Here is a 23,514-nt window from a genome sequence, read left to right on the forward strand (position 1 = left end):
GAACAAAAATTTATTTTAATATAAAGATAATAATCAAGTTTTTATTTAAAAATGGAAGGTTACACTTATAGCTTTTCATAACAGATTTTTTTATTACAATCATAGTACTAAACTAGCTTAATCTATCATGTCTCCATCATCATTTTTCTCCTCAACAACATCCATAGGTGTTTCTTCCTCTTCTTTCATGTTTTCCACAACCAGCCTATCTATAGCACCATGAAGTTGGCGATGTAATGTTCTTGCTTTTTGTCGTTCCTTAGCGAGTTGAACTTAAGGGTCACAATCTCCCGATTTTGGTTGTTGAAGGCAAGCTTACCCATGCAAAGAGCAGCTTGAACACAAAACACGAGTCTGCTGAAATTCAGTTTGCTCAGGTCTCGAGTACCCATGGAGACATTTCATTTAATTAAAACATGTATCGTTCACCCCAACAAAAATGTGTTCTTTTGCCTTCAATTTACACTTAAGGATTTTGCCTATTTTCAGTTTTAACGCGATATTCCAGGTACATGAGGGAGAATTGGTTTCGTTTTCCTTGTTTTCTTTTCCAGAATGGCTTGAGTGGTAAGAACCATACCTGCGAACGAGACAACATTCTAAAGTGTACATCTTGAAACGAGGCAAGGATCAATAACTCCAGCAGCTTTCAGATCTTTCTATCTCCCATTCATCACATTATACCCTACTCTCGAGTCAGAAGATAAAATTTTCTCTACAATTACATCTCCATCAACCCCTGCATTTGCTGCAATGAATTTTGCAGGTGCAATCAAGAAGAATTCTAGATGAAAGAACCAGAAAAATGAAGTCCCGATATAAAATTTATCCAGAAACACACCGACACACATTCATATTAAATAGCGAAGGTGCAAAGATAAAAACACATAACAAGTGAGAAACCCGCAGGTTTCTAGTCATACAAGAAATAAAATATAAAATTAAATAACGTTTCCTATGACTTTATGTTTGTTCCATATGATCCAAAAAATAACGTGCAACTCTAACCCCTAAATGAAGTTAAGAATGAAATATGTGATGCAAGAATACACAAGAAGACTTAAAAAACAGCCAAGAATAACAAGCAACATACCATTCCAACAATGTCTGCACCAATTTTCTCATCTGAATCTTGTAAAACCTTCTTTAGTATATGTATTTTTCTAGAGAGATGTACAAAGGTTGCTCCACCACCAGGCACCACGCCTTCGGCCATAGCAGAAAAAGTGCCACTTTTTGCATCCTCAATTTCCGATCTTCAAGTTACATATCCATGTGAGCTCCTACCTTAATTATTGCGACCCCACCCCAGAGCTTTGCAATTCTTGCAGAATTATAACAATATCAACATAAAGCCAGTATCCCTTAGCAGTAACTTGATGCAAAATAATTGAACTTCTTGAGGATTAACTCAGTCACTGGCACCAATTAAATTATAAGTTGCAACAACTCAACGAGCAGCACAAGACAATTATTTTAACACTCAAGCAACAAAAATAAGAGACAAAAATCCTAGCTAACAAAAGCAAAATAAATGAAATAGTAAAGTAAAATGAAGAGAAAATAAGAGAAGTGGTCAGATTATAAAAACCTTTAGGTCCAAGGGTCACCGATACAGCATCAGCAAGCTTATTGATGCCTGAAAGCAAAGCTTCTCTACGCTTTTTTTGTCGAAAGCTACTCTCTTTGGACCTGCCTTCACCACCAAACATTTCTGTTTCACTTTGCGGCTGCTCCACAACCAGCATGAATTTAATTTCCCGTTGATTTCCTAAACAAAAAGAAAAGAAAAAATCAACAGAAAACTTCACATATCTAACTGAATCGATGAGAAAACGATAAACCGCGGATTACGGTAAACGAAGGAGAATGATGCAAGACTAGCTGCGAAGGAAACGGAAGCAACATTTCACGTGGCAACAAGGGCTTTGGACGGGTGAGGAAAAATTATTGATGACAAAGATGAATCAGAAAAGTTCATTCTCATTGATTATAACGTAGGTAATATATACAACCATCTCTGTACATCCAATATAGGAAAGCAACTAATCAGTTGCTAAGCTTGCGCCTAAAGAATGGGAATCAAGCCATATAGGAAATAAATCTATTCTAAGAGGAGGATCATCTAAATAAGGAATATGACACTAATTATACAAGGGAATCTCAACACTCCCCCTCAAGTTGGAGCATGAAGATTACAAATGCCCAACTTGTCTAATAAGTGATGGAACTGTTTGAATCCGAGTTCTTTTGTGAAAAGATCTCCAACTTGATCACTTGAACGAACATGAGAAGTACATATCTCATTACTAAGCAACCGATCACGTACGAAATGGCAATCAATCTCAATGTGCTTTGTTCGTTCGTGAAAGACTGGATTGGCAGCAATGTGGAGAGCAGCTTGGTTGTCACATATGAGTGACATAGGTGATGATAATGTAACTTTGAGCTCCAAAAACAGGGATCGTAACCAAAATAACTCGCATGTCGCATTTGCCATCGCCCGGTATTTAGCTTCAGCTGAAGAACGTGAGACTGTAATTTGTTTCTTTGATTTCCAAGAGATGGGACTTTGTCCAAGGAAGACTATGTAGCCAGTGGTCGATCGTCTAGTTGTGGGGCAACTTGCCCAATCCGAATCGCAATATGCTGTCAAGTGTAGCGAGTTTGAAGAAGAAAGGGTGATGCCTTGACCAGGTGCAGACTTTAAGTAACGAAGAATGCGAAATGCTGCATTTAAATGAGGCATTCGAGGATCTTGCATGAATTGGCTTAGAACTTGTACAGGGTAGGTGATGTCAGGCCGAGTAATGGTAAGATACAACAGTCTGCCAATGAGCCGGCGATATTGTCCCACATCTGATACTGGATCTCCAACATTTGCAGCAAGGTTGTGTCGTGATTCCAGGGGAAAGCTCGCTGGTTTAGCATCTAATAAGCCCGCCTCTTCAAGGAGATCTAGTGCATATTTGCGTTGGCTGAGAGTTATCCCTTCTTTGTTGCGTGCTACTTCAATGCCGAGGAAATATTTAAGAGTCCCTAGATCTTTGATGCGAAAAGTTGAGTCCAAATAGCCCTTTATTTGTTTGATGGTGTTCAAATCATTTCTTGTTATAACGACATCATCAACGTAAACCAGCAAAGCTACAAAATGATTATCTCGTACCAATGTAAACAAGGAGTTATCTGCTGCACTTTGCTGAAAACCAAACTGTCGAAGAGATTTAGAAAATTTTTGGAACCAATTTCGTGATGCTTGCTTAAGTCCGTGGATTTTCTTAACTTACAAACACGATTATCTCCTGGTTTAGCAAACCCGTGTGGGACTTTCATGTAAACTTCCTCATGTAAGTCTCCATGGAGGAAGGCGTTGTTTACGTCCAGTTGATGTAACTCCCAGTGACGTATGGCAGCAACTGAAAGCAAACATCGTAAAGTTGTGATCTTTGCAACTTGTGCAAATGTATCATGGTAGTCTAACCCTTCAACTTGCGTGAATCCCTTAGCAACCAAACGTGCCTTAAAACGCTCAACAGTACCATCAGATCGATATTTATTTTTGTAGACCCATTTAGAGTCAATGGCATGTTTTCCTTGCGGTAAAGGCTCCAAAGTCCATGTATGATTCTCTTCCAAGGCACGAATTTCTTGTTGCATCGCATGTCGCCATTTGGGGTCCTTGACAACTTGATGGAAAAATTTAGGTTCATCTAATGATGAAATGGATGCCAAGAAAGCTTTGTGGCTGTTAGTGAAACGAGAATAAGATAGACAATTTGAAAGAGGATAGGACATACCTGAGTTCGCTGATGGAGGAGGGCCTTGTGATGGCGCTAAGGATGGCAATGGCTCATAGTCGAAGCCAGAAAGCTTTGTGGACACACGTCGGGACCTGGCTGGTCGTTGGAGAAGAGATGAACTAACTTCATCATTGGTGATTGGTTCGGGTTGTGTGATATTATTGGTTTGGGAACTACAACGATGAATTTCAGGTGTGCTTTGGTTGAAGGATGGAGATCTGACTGGTGAGGTCATTGTGGTAGCTTCTTCGCTTGCTTCATCATTTGGATAATTGTCAATATGAACAAGCTCGATTTGGTCTGAGGCGTCATGGCCTGGAGAATGTGCTGATTGGTAAATGGGATCAGATGGTCGGTCAACCGACAGTGATGGAACTGGTGTATTTAGGTTAGCGTCAGTTTGGAATGGAAAAATCCTTTCATGGAATATCACATCCCTGGACACAAGCAATTTCTCTTTTTCCAGATTATAAACCTTATAACCCCTCTTTCCATGTGGATATCCCAAGAAAATACAACGATGTGCTCTAGGTGAAAATTTGTCTCTTGGTTTATCATGGGCGTAACATAGGGAGCCAAAAACTCTCAAGTGGTCATAATCAGGCCTTTTATGAAACAGAACTTCATATGGACTCTTATTGGCAAGAATGGGTGTGGGCATCAAATTTATGAGATGAACTGCGGTGAGCACGCATTCTCCCCAAAATTTTAATGGCAAGTGTGCATGGAAACGTAAAGAACGTGCTACCTCAAGTATGTGACGGTGTTTTCGTTCCACCCTCCCATTTTGTTGTGGTGTATAGGCACATGTAGTTTGGTGTTCTATCCCATTATTAGTGAGGAAATCCTTCATTCTGTTTGAAACAAACTCTCCCCCATTATCACTTCTTATCACCTTGATCCTGGAATGGAATTGGTTTTGCACAAGATGGTAAAACATGGTTAGATAATCATAAGCTTGTGATTTATCTTTCATAAGATAAACCCAAGTACATCTAGAACAATCATCCACTATGGTCAAGAAAAAATTAGCACCAGTTAGCGAAGGAATTGAATAAGGACCCCAAACATCCACATGAATAAGGTCAAAACAATTGAATTTTTTTTTTATTGCTGATAGGAAAAGATAAACGAGTTTGTTTTGCTCTATGACATGCATCACAAACTTCATGAAAGTCATTAGAAGGGGAATTCTCAAAAATGAATTTAAATTTGCTAAAGGGATAATGTCCTAATCGCATGTGCCACAAAACATAATCTGTTTCAAGAACGCTTCGACTCGCCATTCCATATTTTCCTTCCATTTGGTACACGCCATCTCTCAGCTTACCCGCTCCAATCAGCGTCCTCGTACATAGGTCCTGAAAGAAGCAGAAATTAGGAAAGAATGTGGCTGAGCAGTTCAGATCATTGGTTATCTTAGAAATTGAGAGGAGGTTGTATTTAAAACCAGGTATGCAGAGGACCTTTTTTAACTCAATGTTTGGTGTAATGCGTACATCACCAACATGAGTGACTGAGAGGGAAGAACCATCTGGTATTTTTACATTTGGGTGTGTCAAAGTATGCACATAATGATCAAATTACTTCTTATCTCCTATCATATGATCAGAGGCACCACTATCAATAATCCAAGGGTCATTAGTCATGGAACTTTTACCTGCAAAGTTGGCTACACCTTCGTTACCATTGTTCTGATTGGCAGAGGATGTGAGAAAAGACAGCAATTTGGAGCATTGATCTGCTGTTAGTCCCAGAGTTTGTTGAACTTGATTTTGTGTGGCGTCAGGCTCGTGATTTTCTGGTCCTGAGTTACGCCATTGTTGTTCACCAAGGCTTGATGATCGAGATCCAGATGTGGCTATATTGCTGTAGCCTTGTCGCTGCCTCGAGGCACCTCTTCCATTGCTCCCACAGTTTTGTTGGTTGTTTTTCCAATTGGGAGGATACCCTATTATCTCAAAACATTCTTCTTTAAGGTGTCTAGTTTTACCACAATGCACACATCTCTTTTTAGACCGATTTGTTGAATTTTGGCCTCTGTTGAAATAGTTCTTTTCGTCACCATTTAGCTTTGTTACAAATGTTGCACCCTCTATAGTTGATGGTTGATCTATATTCTTTTGCGTAAGGAATTGTTGTTCTTCCTGCAGTGCCAAAGAGAAAATTTTGTTGAGTTGCGGTGTTGGCTCCATTGATAACACATGAAACCTTAACCTATCAAAACTGCTGTTCAAACCCAGTAAAAACTGATGAGCTTTTTCTCTTTCGCGATGCTCTTGAAATCCCTTTGCTGCTTCACACCTGCAGATGGGCAAGAGGTCACATATTTGTAATTCTTGCCACAGAGTTTTGAATTTGGTATAGTATTGTGTTAAGGGTTGTCCATCTTCTTGGCTGAGATTTGAGAACTCCTTCTTTATTTTGTAGATACGGGGTGCATTACTCTGCCCATATCTTTCGCAAAGTTCATCCCATATCTCTTGTGCCGTGTCCGCATACACAACGCTTTCTTGTATGTCTTTGGCTAAAGAATTTCTTATCCAAGCTTTGACCATAGCATCATTCTTTTTCCATCGTCCAAAGTCTGACGAGTTTGGTAGTTGCAAACTTCCGTCAATGAATCCGCCCTTGCTCTTTGCATACAGGGCTGTCTCCATGGAGTTTTTCCACGAAGCAAAGTTTTCTCCGGTGAACGGTGTGGTGACAAACACAAGTCCTGGATGATCTGAAGGGTGAAGAGTATATGGTGAATCATCGTGATTCTGCATCACGTTATCTCCCCCTTTTGTTGAGCTCTCTGATCTTCCCCTTTGATATGCCATTGATGTTATTGACGAGATGAAGTCTGGTTCAATTTATTTGAACCTTGCTCTGATACCATAAGGAAAAATTATTGATGACAAAGATGAATCAGAAAAGTTCATTCTCATTGATTATAACGTAGGTAATATATACAACCATCTCTGTACATCCAATATAGGAAAGCAACTAATCAGTTGCTAAGCTTGAGCCTAAAGAATTGGAATCAAGCCATATAGGAAATAAATCTATTCTAAGAGGAGGATCATCTAAATAAGGAATATGACACTAATTATACAAGGGAATCTCAACAACGGGGTAATGATTCGCTTGTTAAAATCGCGTTTACAAAATGCGACATTAAATACAAAAGAAGATATTTTTTAATTAAATAATTCTGAGGAAAATTAATAATAATAATAATAATAATAATAATAATAATAATAATAATAATAATAATAATAATAATAATAATAATAGGGAATTAATTGAGGTGGCATTTTAGAAAATATTCGTAATTACTTTAAAGTAAAGAAATATATAATATCAGTTTTCGATATCACATCAATATTTTTCAATGTCACCTAAGCACTCCAACAAACTAAAACGGAAAGACAAAAAAAATTCAAAAGTAATTTATTCCAAACTTTTAAAAATTGATAGATCAAAAAACCAAAATAAGAAAAACTAATAGAAAAAATTTTTTTTTATGTCACTTAGAGCATTTATTATAGTCCTTGAATTAACATAGATAAAAGTAATGTCAAATTTTTTAGCAGTTAATTTCTTTTAGGAAAAAAAGTATGTATCAGAATATAATTAATGAGTAATAAAGTCCAATGAATAGGCCAACACAGTGGCGCCACTCAACCACTCCAAAATAAATTATTATTAATAAGAAATAAAAAGCAACAATTATTTAAATTGACTATTTATTGCGATTAAACAAACAGCAGCTAACAATGGAGTAGGTCCATTATTTATTTAATCCCCTCACAATATATATATTTTTTAAAAAATTACAATTTTTGTAAAGTAAGATGAACTATTTTGAGTTTTTGATATTTAATTTGTCAAAAGCTGGTTTTAATAATTGAATTAGATATTTTTTGATTTATATCGTTTTTTTTCTCAAATAACTAAATACATCGGATATGGTTTATTTGACACATAATCTAATCCTATGTGGCACATTCTCTTTTTTACTTACATTAAAATTCATCCAATCAAAAATAAATGGAAAAAAAATAAAACAAAGCGACTTAAAATACTTCAAAATGAGAAGAAAAAGGAATGTTTTTCTCTATATTTTTGTTTAGATATATTCTAATGTGTGCAATATAAGTTTTATTCTTACCACACGAGTCATGCAGAAGAACATCAATGTCAAATAAATGGATCTAATGGTTTCGGACAAAAAAAATAAAATCAAAAATTAAAGTTGATATATGAATACCAAATTTTGACAAATTACATAACTAAAACTCAAAACTGACCCACTTACAAGCCAAAATTGAAATTTTCTCTAATTTCTCCTTATTCTTTTTTTCTAAATGCAATATTTTTTATTTTGTGTGTGTCCAGGAAAATTCAACCCCCCACAGCAATGGGTATTTTTCCCAAATATAAGATCAACGGTTCATGTTTAGTCAAGTCAAAATTCTTATTATAAGGTCGAATATACATTATTTTTATTATTAATAATCGTATCACTCGCGATTAAGGGATTATATAATTTTTTTAAAAAAAGTAATAGAATACTACAAAATACAAGATCGACGATTTTTTTTTTCCGCATCAGGATGGAGAAGTTGCGTAGAAAATTGACATGTTAAATATTTTATTGTTCTATTGAAAATGAAATATGTTAAGGCACAGTAATATAATTAATTTTTTGATAATTTCTCATATTATTATTTACTCATCTATTAATTATTTATTTAATATTAATCAAATTATGAAATTAAATTACAATATTGTCTTTAATAAATAATATTATTAATATTTCATTAATTAATAAAAAAACAAAATGATAATTTATTATTTTATCTCAAATTTTATCAATTAAAATTTTAAAACTATTATTTTTATTATATTAAATTATTTATATACATAAATAAGTTGACCATAATAGAAGCTTTAGTCCATGAAAAATGATGACGCTGAGTTGCTGACACGTACAAAGACGTCATCTCCACCTAATATTAATCTTCATTTTCCGAATAATAAATATATACCACTTTTTGTATTTTTCATATATTAAAAAAATTCAATTCTAATATAGAATTTTTTTTTGGTTTTCAATTAAAGAGGGTCTCGCATTGAGAAAGTCCCGAGTCAATGAATTTTTAAAATTAAGTTGTAATAAAATATGATCGACAATGTTTATTTTATTTCAAAGAGAAAAGGTATATATTGGGGTGGCTCGTACAGAATACTGTAACGATTTTTTGTTCTATGAAAAATTATACTGAATCTTATTATCAATTGATCTCGCGATATTAATATTTTGATATATAATACAGAATATATATATATATATATCCACGTATCGGTATGGTATGAGTATTATACTATTCATACCGAGAGAAAAATATTTGTTGGGAAAAAAAAATGATTACAAAATATTTAGACAAAATTGTTCTCAATTAAAATAACAAGACTGAAATATATATAATGCTTCTATAACCCAATACAACACTTCTTTTGAGACTCCAAGTTGAAATTGGTGATTTTTAGGAATAAAATTAGTTTTAATAACTAGTCACTTCGAGTTTTTTACCTCAGTTTTCTTATTTTTTTTTTAAATTTAATTGCTTCCTAATATTTTGTGCGTTTGTAGATATAATTTTGATATGCTTGTAAATTTTGATATATACCAATATACCGAAATTTTAAACATTTCATATCGACACCATATGATATCGAAATTTCAATACACCGAAAATATCTGATACTCACGAAGAATTTAGGGTCCAATTCCAGCAAGTGTCACTAGTCCATATGCAGGTTTCGAAATTGCCCTGTGTAATGCCCGAGATTTAATTACTGTAATCAGATGTTGATTAATTGACGTAATGGAAGTCATAGGAACTCAAATGACGAAGCCGGGCGTTGGTTTATTTTAAGGCAAGATGTTGAACCGAACATCTCAAGATGTTCGACCGAACATCTCGCGCCCGAGCGGTAAATTATATCCGCCCGAGCGCGAGTGCCTAGTGGAAGAGGGCCGAGAGTTACTCGCCCGGGCGGAAGTTTGTGCTCGCCCGAGCGAGACTGCTTGAATTGCGAGGGCCGAGAGTTACTCGCCCGGACGGAAACTTATGTCCGCCCGAGCGAGAGACGTGTTTTGCAAGGAAGTGGCCACGTTTTGAAATCATGCAACGTATATATATATATATATACATATATACAAACGAATTCCTTCAGAATAAAGAAAGGAAACGAAGCTCCGAGGAGGAATTGTCTTTGGATTTTAGAATTTGATTTACGGTCAATCCGTCCGTTAGATTTTGAATCCGACTTCAGTACCGAGTTCCTATCAACGTAGGCTACAACTGGACGTAAGTTTTACTACGTTTTGACATGTTTTGAAATTAAACTATTGTCAGAATTGAATAGGATTCATATATGATGTTCTTGTCATGTTAGACATCATAGAATCGAAGTCAGATTAAAGAACGGACTGGTTATGTAATTGTTATGATTTTCGGAATCAATTTGACTGAGAATTCATATCAGATATGTATGGTTATTGAGATTATGACTGGTATCAGATATGTATGTTTGGATTGACGGGGTTATTGAGACAGTATTGTTATGCCGTCGAAACATCAGTTGATTGAAATTGATCAAAGTCGGTATTGATTTAGATTGTATTGATATACCGTATGTCGATTGACAGTGATCAGATTGTATTGTGATTTGATATTGATCAGAACATGTATTGAATTGAGTTGTTGATTGATATTATACCTGTTCGATATTGTTATTACCAGATTGGGAATGGACCGAGATAGAGTCGGGACTTCTTCTTCTTCTTCTTCTGAGCGAGGAGATAAAGGTATAAATTAATGTTGAGTTGGGATTGCACAACTCGAGTGAGGTTTGACTCGAGTTTCCCTAAATCACATACTTTACTTATTGCATTGATATTTGCATTGAGTTGATTGATATACTTGTTTTCTTGAGTTATAGATTACAGGTATTAGAAGAGTAATCTTATGACAGAAGTGCCGTTAGTGGTGGGATCACCACGGGCACATTGCACGATGTCATAAGATGGTGTATTGGCGGTTGTGCCAAAGACTGTCACTGGATGTTTGGTTATCGATGTGGATAGATTGATAGCTTCTTCTATTACTGTTGGTTGATATTATATCGATGTGGATAGATGTATAGCTTCTTCTATTACTGTTAATTGATATTATATCGATGTGGATAGATTCATCGTTCCTTCTATTACTGTTAATCGATGTTATATCGATGTGAATAGAATCGAACTTTGTTCTATTACTGGTAATCGATATCATATCAATGTGGATAGAATCAAGGCTTGCTCTATTACTGTTAATCGATAATATATCAATGTGGATAGAATCAGGTCTTCGTCTATTACTGTTAATCGATACTGTATCGGTGTGGATAGAACTGGAGTCTTTTCTATTACTGTTAATCGATACTATATCGATGTGGATAGAACTGGAGTCTTTTATATTACTGTTGGTCGATATGGAATGCTGACATCTGGAAACCGGGATCCCTAGGCTAGGATTGAGTCTAGTCTAAAATGTAGAGTCACTGGACTGAGTGACAGTTGTATCTGATTGTATTGATTAATACTGATTTATGTTCCTGATATTGGTACATGTTTAGAATAGGAATTATTCTTGATATTGATTATGTTCCTGATATTGGTACATGTTTAGAATAGGAATTATTCTTGATATTGATTATGTTCCTGATATTGGTACATGTTTAGAATAGGAATTATTCTTGATATTGATTATGTTCCTGATTGTTGTACATGTTTAGAATAGGAATTATTCTTGATATTGATTCATGTACTGATTTTGATACATGTTATGGATGTCTATTATATGCTTTTATATGATTTATATAACTGCATGTATACATGATTTATACTGGGATATTTATATCTCACCGGAGTTATCCGGCTGTTGTCTTGTTTGTATGTGTGCATGGCAACAGGTGGGATAGAAGCGGGGTCAGGATGAGAATGAGGCTGGACTAGATAGCGTGGAGATTCGGACTCAGAAGCAACTTAGGATTCAGCACGGACATGTAGTTGAACCTAGTTGGATTATTGTAGATGATACAATAATTGTATGTTTATGTGTAATATGTAATTTGAATTTAATTACATTATGTTTCCGCTGTGTATTTTAGAAAAAAAAATTTAGACCATGTTTATTATAATGGTTTCAATTATTCCTAAAGACGATTAAGGAATGGATTAGCGTCCGGGTCCCCACAACAGGTGGTATCAGAGCTGTAGGTCCTTGAACTGTAGGTTCCTTAGCACTGAGATAGAAAAGAGTGAGCGGGGTAGACTGAGTTTTCTTTCCTGCTTTTGATTGTTAGCATGTGATATAGTATTATGTTGATTTACATTGAGTATGCTAGCATGCCAGCATGTTTTATTGCGTTTAAATGTACGTTACCTGATTATCTGAATTGATTTGGTAATATATCTGATTTGAAAATAAATCAGAACCAATTTTGATCAGAAGGTAAGCTGATCAGAAAGGGATTGAGATTGATTATCTCATGTGATTACTGACTCCTGTGATCATCAGATACACCTCGTAGAGGAATTTCAGAAAGGGTTAGTACTTCGTCTGATCAGATAGATGTATCAAAAACTCAGATGAAAACTAAATTGAAAGAGTTTCAGTTAGTTCAGCCGCCGATTCTGAGTGGTATCGGGACGTCTGAAGAGTATGAGAACTGGGTTGATGACATAGAAATATTGTTCGATTTACTTGATTGTACAGATGAACAGAGAATTACACTGGTATTCCCTCAGTTACGAGAAGCTGCCAGAAGTTGGGGGATTACAACCAAAGGAGTACTAGAACTGAGAGGTTCCCGAGGATTTCAGGGAGCTGGATCATCTGGATATTGTGATCAAGGAACAGACCCAGGACACACTTGATGATATAGTGGCAGGTATTGTTCCTCTATGATTATGATGCATATGTATTGATATATACTAATGCAATCATTATGATTATCCTTGATTGGGTGGCACTGATATATGCTGTACCTGTTGGTTCTGTATCTACTGTAGTATGGATTCTTTACCTTTTTGGGGAAAGAATCTGATATCAGTGATATTCTTTGATATGTTGTATACTACAGTAAGTTGAGAATGAGATTGAATTAGAATAGATTGTACTTGTAGTGTCTGATGATGACTGCATGATTGATATTGATATATCGAACAAGTACGGATTTATTATAGATTCTTGCCAGGAGATGGTAAGATTCGGACCTGAAATGGCCAAGGAATGAATGATATACAGTAAGGGATTTAGATTTTGAATTCCTTGATATCTGTATTGTTTATGATTCGATGATTATCGAAAGGAATGGAGTAATTCCTTATGTATTCCGTTGATGACTGAAGTTGAGTTTATCAGGGATTGATTTACTAATAGCAGGAAGTTTGCTATAGTCTTTCAGATGAGATTTCAGGTTGTCCTGTACCTGGAAGAGTGATTTCAGCCTTGATTTGATTCCAGGTATTGGTTTCATTTTAGAATTTCTTATAGACTGATACTGATTGAACTGAAAGAATTGAGATATCAGTTGAAAGAATTATTGTCTAAGAGTTAGAGTTACATTTGAATATATGTTTCTCTGGAAAATACTTCAGTTCCAATGATGGATTGATAAATCCTGTGTTCAGCAATATTCTGATGATATTATGCTCGTTTTATCTATGACATTTCGATATATTCGCAGCGTATGATTGAATTGAATATTCTGGGAACTGAGATTGTGGTATACAGAATTGTTCAGATATGAATCTCGATTGTAACAGATTTTGTTCAGAGTCTAGGATATCTGAAGATAGTATACTGACTGAATTATAGTACTGTTGAGACAGGGATCAGTGACTGAGAATGACATTGAATATGGCAGAATTTCCGAGATGTCAGAAATGTCAGAGATTGTGTCTTATGCAGTCATTAGATCAGCATTGCGTATTGATATTCTGAATCTGATCCGATATTATTATCACTCTGAGTCTGTGTTTGATACCGATTGTTATGAACCGTTGAGATGATAAAGAAGTTCAGAAGTTTGATCAGACTGTTCAGAACTTGATTTTGGTAGTTAGAACAGTGTGTCAGAGCCGAATACCAGGTAGGTAATATTTTATTTTATATGATTAGCTGATTTGTTTGTGTCAGATATTCGGATTTGAATGACAGGTATTGTCAGATGCACACAGTAGTAGGTTCAGTACTATTCTGGTAACAGGAAATGTGTGATAATTCGAATGGACAGTTTTGATATAAACAGATGAAATAAGTTATGTCAGAATTTATATTGAACTGTCTAAATCGTTGACTGATGAAGACAGGAAGATAGAAACCAGGAGATTGGTTATATCGATTATTGATTCTTAAATAGAAATGGGAGTACATTTCTATGGATTTGGTGATGGAATCACCGAAATTTTGCCCACATTGTACCAGTAGGTGGTTATGATTGAACAATTGTTCAAATCTGCCTATGTGATATTGTACAGGATGACGTATTAATATGACCAGACGACTGAGAGGATGTCAGAAACGGAGGTCAGATTGTATTAGATACCAAAGTTGATTTTATCAGACTGTGATATTCGTTTGATTTTGGACTTTTGGCTGAGGGTATAGCTTGATTTTTAGCTATAAGTTATAGATTGACAGATAGTCGGAGTGAACTATCCTGATACTGAAGGATATCCAGGAAATGTAGTGCTTGCTTTTAGCACTAGTTGACATGATTCATTGTCGCTTGTGAATTATTGTACAATAGTAGCTATTAGATGAGTATCGAAATAGCTCTAGTCAAGGTATTGTACAGTGAGAACTGCTATTTTCCTTCGTATGGGAATGATATTGCAGTAATGCTTGAGGGCAGATTTGTTAAGATCAGAAATCTGATAAGGAAAAGGAGACTGAATCAGAAGAAATGGGGATAGCTCAGAATGCATAGACTAAATAAACCAACGTCGGATGATGACGATTGGTAGTTGAAGCTAAAGATTGTATATATCTTTGCTTGAGATAAACAGAGTTGACAACAGCTGATGGTCCTGATAGGTGAGGAGCTGTAGATTGGTTTATACGGATGTTGTATAACCAGTAATGCGAGATCGATTCTGTCAGAAGAACTGGAGAAGAAGTATTATGACATTATACTTCGTGAATTCTTATTCCAGACTGGAATCAGATATTTGAGTTTTGGTTTAAACTCTGTGCACATTTCTTCTGATATATCTGAATTGATTGTTGTGAGTTCGAGGACGAACTCAGATCTAAGAGGGGGAGAAATGTAATGCCCGAGATTTAATTACTGTAATCAGATGTTGATTAATTGACGTAATGGAAGTCATAGGAACTCAAATGACGAAGCCGGGCGTTGGTTTATTTTAAGCCAAGATGTTGAACCGAACATCTCAAGATGTTCGACCGAACATCTCGCGCCCGAGCGGTAAATTATATCCGCCCGAGCGCGAGTGCCTAGTGGAAGAGGGCCGAGAGTTACTCGCCCAGGCGGAAGTTTGTGCTCGCCTGAGCGAGACTGCTTGAATTGCGAGGGCCGAGAGTTACTCGCCCGGGCGGAAACTTATGTCCGCCCGAGCGAGAGACGTGTTTTGCAAAGGAAGTGGCCACGTTTTGAAATCATGCAACGTATATATATATACATATATACAAACGAATTCCTTCAGAATAAAGAAAGGAAACGAAGCTCCGAGGAGGAATTGTCTTTGGATTTTAGAATTTGATTTACGGTCAATCCGTCCGTTAGATTTTGAATCCGACTTCAGTACCGAGTTCCTATCAACGTAGGCTACAACTGGACGTAAGTTTTACTACGTTTTGACATGTTTTGAAATTAAACTATTGTCAGAATTGAATAGGATTCATATATGATGTTCTTGTCATGTTAGACATCATAGAATCGAAGTCAGATTAAAGAACGGACTGGTTATGTAATTGTTATGATTTTCGGAATCAATTTGACTGAGAATTCATATCAGATATGTATGGTTATTGAGATTATGACTGGTATCGATATTGATTATGAGTTCTGAGATTATATCTGTGATGTTTGGATTGACGGGGTTATTGAGACAGTATTGTTATGCCGTCGAAACATCAGTTGATTGAAATTGATCAAAGTCGGTATTGATTTAGATTGTATTGATATACCGTATGTCGATTGACAGTGATCAGATTGTATTGTGATTTGATATTGATCAGAACATGTATTGAATTGAGTTGTTGATTGATATTATACCTGTTCGATATTGTTATTACCAGATTGGGAATGGACCGAGATAGAGTCGGGACTTCTTCTTCTTCTTCTGAGCGAGGAGATAAAGGTATAAATTAATGTTGAGTTGGGATTGCACAACTCGAGTGAGGTTTGACTCGAGTTTCCCTAAATCACATACTTTACTTATTGCATTGATATTTGCATTGAGTTGATTGATATACTTGTTTTCTTGAGTTATAGATTACAGGTATTAGAAGAATAATCTTATGACAGAAGTGCCGTTAGTGGTGGGATCACCACGGGCACATTGCACGATGTCATAAGATGGTGTATTGGCGGTTGTGCCAAAGACTGTCACTGGATGTTTGGTTATCGATGTGGATAGATTGATAGCTTCTTCTATTACTGTTGGTTGATATTATATCGATGTGGATAGATGTATAGCTTCTTCTATTACTGTTAATTGATATTATATCGATGTGGATAGATTCATCGTTCCTTCTATTACTGTTAATCGATGTTATATCGATGTGAATAGAATCGAACTTTGTTCTATTACTGGTAATCGATATCATATCAATGTGGATAGAATCAAGGCTTGCTCTATTACTGTTAATCGATAATATATCAATGTGGATAGAATCAGGTCTTCGTCTATTACTGTTAATCGATACTGTATCGGTGTGGATAGAACTGGAGTCTTTTCTATTACTGTTAATCGATACTATATCGACGTGGATAGAACTGGAGTCTTTTATATTACTGTTGGTCGATATGGAATGCTGACATCTGGAAACCGGGATCCCTAGGCTAGGATTGAGTCTAGTCTAAAATGTAGAGTCACTGGACTGAGTGACAGTTGTATCTGATTGTATTGATTAATACTGATTTATGTTCCTGATATTGGTACATTTTTAGAATAGGAATTATTCTTGATATTGATTATGTTCCTGATATTGGTACATGTTTAGAATAGGAATTATTCTTGATATTGATTATGTTCCTGATATTGGTACATGTTTAGAATAGGAATTATTCTTGATATTGATTATGTTCCTGATTGTTGTACATGTTTAGAATAGGAATTATTCTTGATATTGATTCATGTACTGATTTTGATACATGTTATGGATGTCTATTATATGCTTTTATATGATTTATATAACTGCATGTATACATGATTTATACTGGGATATTTATATCTCACCGGAGTTATCCGGCTGTTGTCTTGTTTGTATGTGTGCATGGCAACAGGTGGGATAGAAGCGGGGTCAAGATGAGAATGAGGCTGGACTAGATAGCGTGGAGATTCGGACTCAGAAGCAACTTAGGATTCAGCACGGACATGTAGTTGAACCTAGTTGGATTATTGTAGATGATACAATAATTGTATGTTTATGTGTAATATGTAATTTGAATTTAATTACATTATGTTTCCGCTGTGTATTTTAGAGAAAAAAAATTTAGACCCTGTTTATTATAATGGTTTCAATTATTCCTAAAGACGATTAAGGAATGGATTAGCGTCCGGGTCCCCACACCCTGAGCCTGAAATCACGAATAAGACCGTTAGAAGGGGGTCGGGGTGTCCTGGTGTAGCCCCTCTGACGCTCAAGTCAGAGACTGAGGATATATGGGAGGAAGAGCTAAAGGTGCTGCTGAAAAACAATCTATTGAATGAATTAACTGAACACTCAAACCTGGTATTTTATAAGAGAATACCTGAGCCCTTGATGAGATTGTCTTCCATTTGGGCTAGGGATGAGCCAAGGGTAGTGGGCACATTCATGTGGTATAAATATCGATATTTATTGTATGATAACATCGGTATTTTTCCCACCCTTAAGTATATGACAAAAACTTGTGTAAAACAGCCTCACTTGTCGTATTTTGTGAGACTGGTATCTTATTTGGGTCATCAATGAAAAAATATTACTTTTTATTCTAAGTGTATTACTTTTTATTATGAATATCGATATGTTTAACTCGTCTCACAGATAAATATTCGTAAGACCGTCTCACAAGAGACTACTATATAAGTATATATGTTTTTTGTTCTTCCAAGCAATGAAATTGACTTTTTTTTATAAAGTCATAATGTAATAATAAATAAGTGGACCAATTTATTTAAAGGTTTATAGATTTCATCATTGAAATTTTCCAGCTAATAGCTAACAAATTAAGTTAAACTAAAAAAATCTCGCTTTTTTGTTAGACCACAATATTGGAATGAATGAATTTTTTTTAAAAAATAAAATGTGAAATCGAAATCAAACCTATTTGGAACTGTTAATTTTCGGTTACCGATGGTTTGAATTCGATTCGATGAGCCTTTAAACTATGTATTCCATTTTTCATGTTTAACATTGTTATTGACTCAGGGAATCGAATGTCCACACTAAATAATTTAACTATTAGACTACATTATTAAATATTGCGAATCTTTTACCTTTTATACATAAAAAACCGAATTAAATATATATATATATATATATATATATAAATAAATATATATATATATATATTATATTATTAAGTATGAGAACATGATAATAACTACCTAGAGAGGACACCAATATTTTTTTCCAGTTTTATCCTTATATAATACTAATATTAAATTTTTGTTTTTTATTTTTTTTTAAATTTCAACACACATTTTTATTTTTATTTTCAACCATTCAATTATCAATTTAGTCCCTCCATAATTTGTCAAATTTCATTTTAGTCCATCGATAATGATTAAAAAAATTGTACACACACAACGCATGTGTAGAATAACTAGTATATATAAACAACTAAATCTACCGAAATAAATCAGAAAAACTGCCAGCAATAAGCTAGACTCCAACAAGAGAGAGACCAACAAAATCTCAAGACTCGACTTTAACTATAAAACCAAAACCTTGCCAGAAATCACGTTGCTCTTAAATCTCTTTACTCTTGACCGTAATTTTTATAAGACAGATGTCATATTTGATTGAATTATAAAAAATATTATATTTATTTAAAATTAATATTTTTTTTTTTTGAATATAAATTGATTTGAATTGTCTATCATCTCACAAAAAATCTACTATAATTTATTTTTGTACATAACAATTTCACAAAATATCTATTATAGTTTTTTTATTTGGTTGTTTTTTTCCCATTTGTATCTCCTAATATTTAATGTTTTCGAATTTAACTTTCTCATCATATGTAAATATTATAAGATGCGATGTAAATATCAAATTAATTTAATTTTTTATACAAAAAAATTAAATTAAATTTCATGAGCTACAAGTAGTAGAATTATCATCTCTACATTTAATTATAACCAAGAAATATGGAACGAAAAATATATGACTAGAAGTCTCCAAAGTCTTCCTTCTTTATTACACATGATGCATATATAGATAGATACAGCGTGACCCAGAGAGAAGAAAAGGGGATGGATCGGGCTGCAAGAAAGAGGAAGAGGGCCGTCAAGGAGGAGATCGAGGAGGAGGTGCCGCCGCCGCCGCAGCCGACGGAGCAGGAAGTTGACGAGTTCTTCACGATCCTGAGGAGGATGCGTGTGGCTGTCAAGTATTTCAAGAATGGAGGCGCTTCTTCCAACAGCAACGCGGCAGGAAGCGCCCTTGGTCCGGCGGTTCTGGCCGAGGTGGCTGAAGGCGGCGGGAGGGCCGAGAGGAGGGGGTTTGACCTGAACTCGGTTCCGGATGCGGAAAGTAATTCATAGTTAGAAGTTTGACTTTTTACCGTCTGCGGTTTTATTTAATTTTCGGTTTTTCTTAATGTTTTATATTAGGACTAATTTTAATTTAAATTATTATATTACCATATGAATATGAATCCTCTGGAATTCAAAGTGTATTTTAGTAAATTGAAATGAAATTAATCAGTACATTTGATGCATATGAATATTTATTATTGTATATTTTTTCTCAGTTAGGAATTTTTTAGAAAAAATATTTTTGACACGAAATCATAATTGAGAGTCATGATTTTAAATCCTAATGACGTGTTTGGTAGAAGATAATAAAATGAACATTCATATCTCATTCTTTGTGTTCATGCTGGGTGAGACATTGAAATGAAAATAAAAATGAAATGACGTTTTTGTTTGTTTGTTTATTTTTTGCATACCCAAAGAAAAAGAAAGTAAGTAAAAACTTGTGTGAGACGGTCTCACAAATCGTATTTGTGAGACGGATCTCTTATTAGGTCACCCATAAAAAATTATTATTTTTTATGCTAAGAGTATTACTTTTTATTGTTAATATGGATAGGGTTGACCCGTCTCACAGATTATAATCGGTGAGACGGTCTCACATGAGACTCAAAAGTAATACTCTTAGCATAAAAAATAATATTTTTTCATGGATAACCCAAATAAGAGATCCGTCTCACGAATACGACCCTTGAGATCGTCTCACACAAGTTTTTGCCTTCTAGTTATATCTGTTTATATAAATTTTAACTTTAGTTCCATATGATGCAAAACATTTAGAAAATACTTAACAAATCTTTCCAATATCTTTGTTTTTGTTTATTTCTTTACCCACTTCTACAAATGATTTGAAATTAAATTTGCATATAATGTTTGTGGTGTCTGAAATTAGTTATGTAATCGTCGTATTCGTATGAATGACTAGTTCAACGTCTTCATTGACATCTGGGTAATTTTTAGTTATTTTTCTACATTTATTTCAAGCATTTGATATTTTTCTGAGCAATTGATTTTGGAATTTGTCGATGATGTTTGAAAATAGAAGACAATGTATCATTTTTCTCTACATATATATAAAACGTTCATGTATAAATTGTAATGTTTTCAATTATGAATTCAATCGCATGATTTTTATATATATATATGTAAAGTTATGATTGTTATCTTATCATTAGCTACTGTGAGTTTTCGAATCAATTTTGAATTTTGTTTTGTGCAATCTGATTTCTTTGTCGAAGTATTATTACTTGTATCTTTACGTCCTTTTGATTTTCTTTCAACAAATTTATTGATATATAATTATCTTTTTCCATTATTGTACACATTTGATTTTGAAAATAAATATTTAGATGATAATGAATTTGAAGTTGGTCTAAAATTTTTGGAACTGTTGAGATATTTATATAGTAGATATCTGATTATGTGGCATTAATGAACATTGATTTTTGTTTAGTTATCAGATTAGATATTTAGATTTTTTCTTCTTAAATGATTAAACTAAATTTAATAATTGAATGAGTGTCATGTGAGACCGTCTCACAGGTCAACCCTATACATATTCACAATAAAAAGTAATACTCTTAGTATAAAAAAGTTATACTTTTTCGTGGTTGATTCAAATAAGAGATCCGTCTCACAAATACGACCCGTGAGACCGTCTCACACAAATTTTTGCCTTAATAATTAATTAATATAAAAGTGTTATGTATTTTGTTTATTGAATTTGTATCGTTTGATACATTTTTTTTAACAAGATTTTATACATTTTTTTACTCAAAATTTATTTTTATTATCAATTTTGTAATTATTGGTTCATTATCGAATTAATTTCAATGACATTTATTGTATTTGTCAAAAGGTTACACTTTTATAGATAAAATATTATAAAAAGTTGTCAGACAATTAGTGGTTGTAAATTACATACAATATAAAAAAAACTTTATCAATAATTATATATGTTTTTAAGGGATACGACAAATCAACGGGTGAGATGAAGTCCACGTACCAAAAAAATTTGTTTTAAATCTCCTTTTTTTTTAAAAAAATGTGGAATTTAACAAACAAAATATTAAATATTGATTTTCACACACACATACGGGAACTTTCGATTTTCTGTTTAAGAAAATAACCATTAAGTTGTTTAATATAGTGGTTAAAATTTGTGAAATAATTTCATTCTTATTTTTTCCCCGTCAAAAACTAACAAATTTAGACAAAAAAAATCAAAAAATTCATTTGAGACGATTTTATGAGTTTATTTTGTGAAACTTATATTCTATTTGGGTCACTTATTAAAAATTATTTTTTTATTATAAATATAGGTAGAGTTGATATGTTTTACAAATAAAAACCCGTAAGATCGAAAAAAATTGTTACTTTCTTGAGTGAGTCTCATGTGAGACCGTCTCACGGATCTTAATCTATGAGACGGGTCAACCCTACCCATATTCACAATAAAAAATAATACTCTTAGCATAAAATGTAATAATTTTTCATAGAAGATCCAAATAAGAGATCGTCTCACAAATACGACCCGTGAAACCGTCTCACACAAGTTTTTGCCTATATGAGTGAGTCTCATGTGAGACCGTCTCACGGATCCTAATCTGCTAGACGGGTCAACTCTATCCATATTCACAATAAAAAGTTATACTCTTAGCATAAAAAATAATACTTTTTCATGGATAACCAAAATAAAAGATCTGTCTCACAAATACGATCCGTCATAAGTTTTTGCCTTGCAGAATATTCTCTACCGCTTTGAAGAAAAGAAATCAAAAGTGGAAAGCAGAACAAAATCGTGATATGAGACATACAACAATTATATGAGAGTTTAATCAAAACAACTAATGGAGACAGTTGCCCAAAGTGTTTGGACATCAAAATCAATATAATTCTAAGGATATCATAATGAATAATACCTAGAGTTAGATTAAAAAATCTGAAAAATAATAACATTAACAGTAATATCTTTTATAGATATCATTTGACATTATCAATCCAAGAAACTGAGCATATTACAAAAGTAACGTTGTTTGAAGATACTACTACAATGTTAATTGGATACCAGTCAAGGATTTCATCCAAAAGGTAACAAATTATCCAATTTTTAAAATTTAAAAATATTTACTTTGTTATCATAAATAATGAGATTTCATTTAAATAATTAAACAAAATAATAAAGTGCATTTAATGAGAGCCAAACATTCAAAATGACTACTTGAACAACTTGAAGAAACACAAACACAAAAAAAAATAATTTGTATTTAGATTAACCAGATATAACGAAGATCAAAAGGATGACCAATCAGTTATAATACATGCACTGCAGAAAACAAAAAGTGTAATAGAAGAAAAAGATTAATCAAAGAAAATGAAGAAAACGACACCAAAAGGAATACAAAAACGAAAATGAAAGACACGTGAAAACCCAATGAAAATTCAAACTAAAAAAAAAAAAGAACACAAAGATCGAAAGATTGAAATGATTGAGATACCATATGATGCTAAGTTATCAACATTCATAATTAAAGAAACCATTAGAGAACTAGAAATCGAGAAAAAAGTTAATAATTATTAAATGCAGAAATGTAACAATTTATTATAGTTTTACAATATAAATTCATTTCTCGTTGTTTTCTTTCTCACCACATGTTTCTTATTATTATTATTAAAAAT

Source organism: Primulina eburnea, chromosome 10 (genome assembly GCF_022965805.1).
Source record: "Primulina eburnea isolate SZY01 chromosome 10, ASM2296580v1, whole genome shotgun sequence".
Lineage (NCBI taxonomy): Eukaryota > Viridiplantae > Streptophyta > Magnoliopsida > Lamiales > Gesneriaceae > Primulina > Primulina eburnea.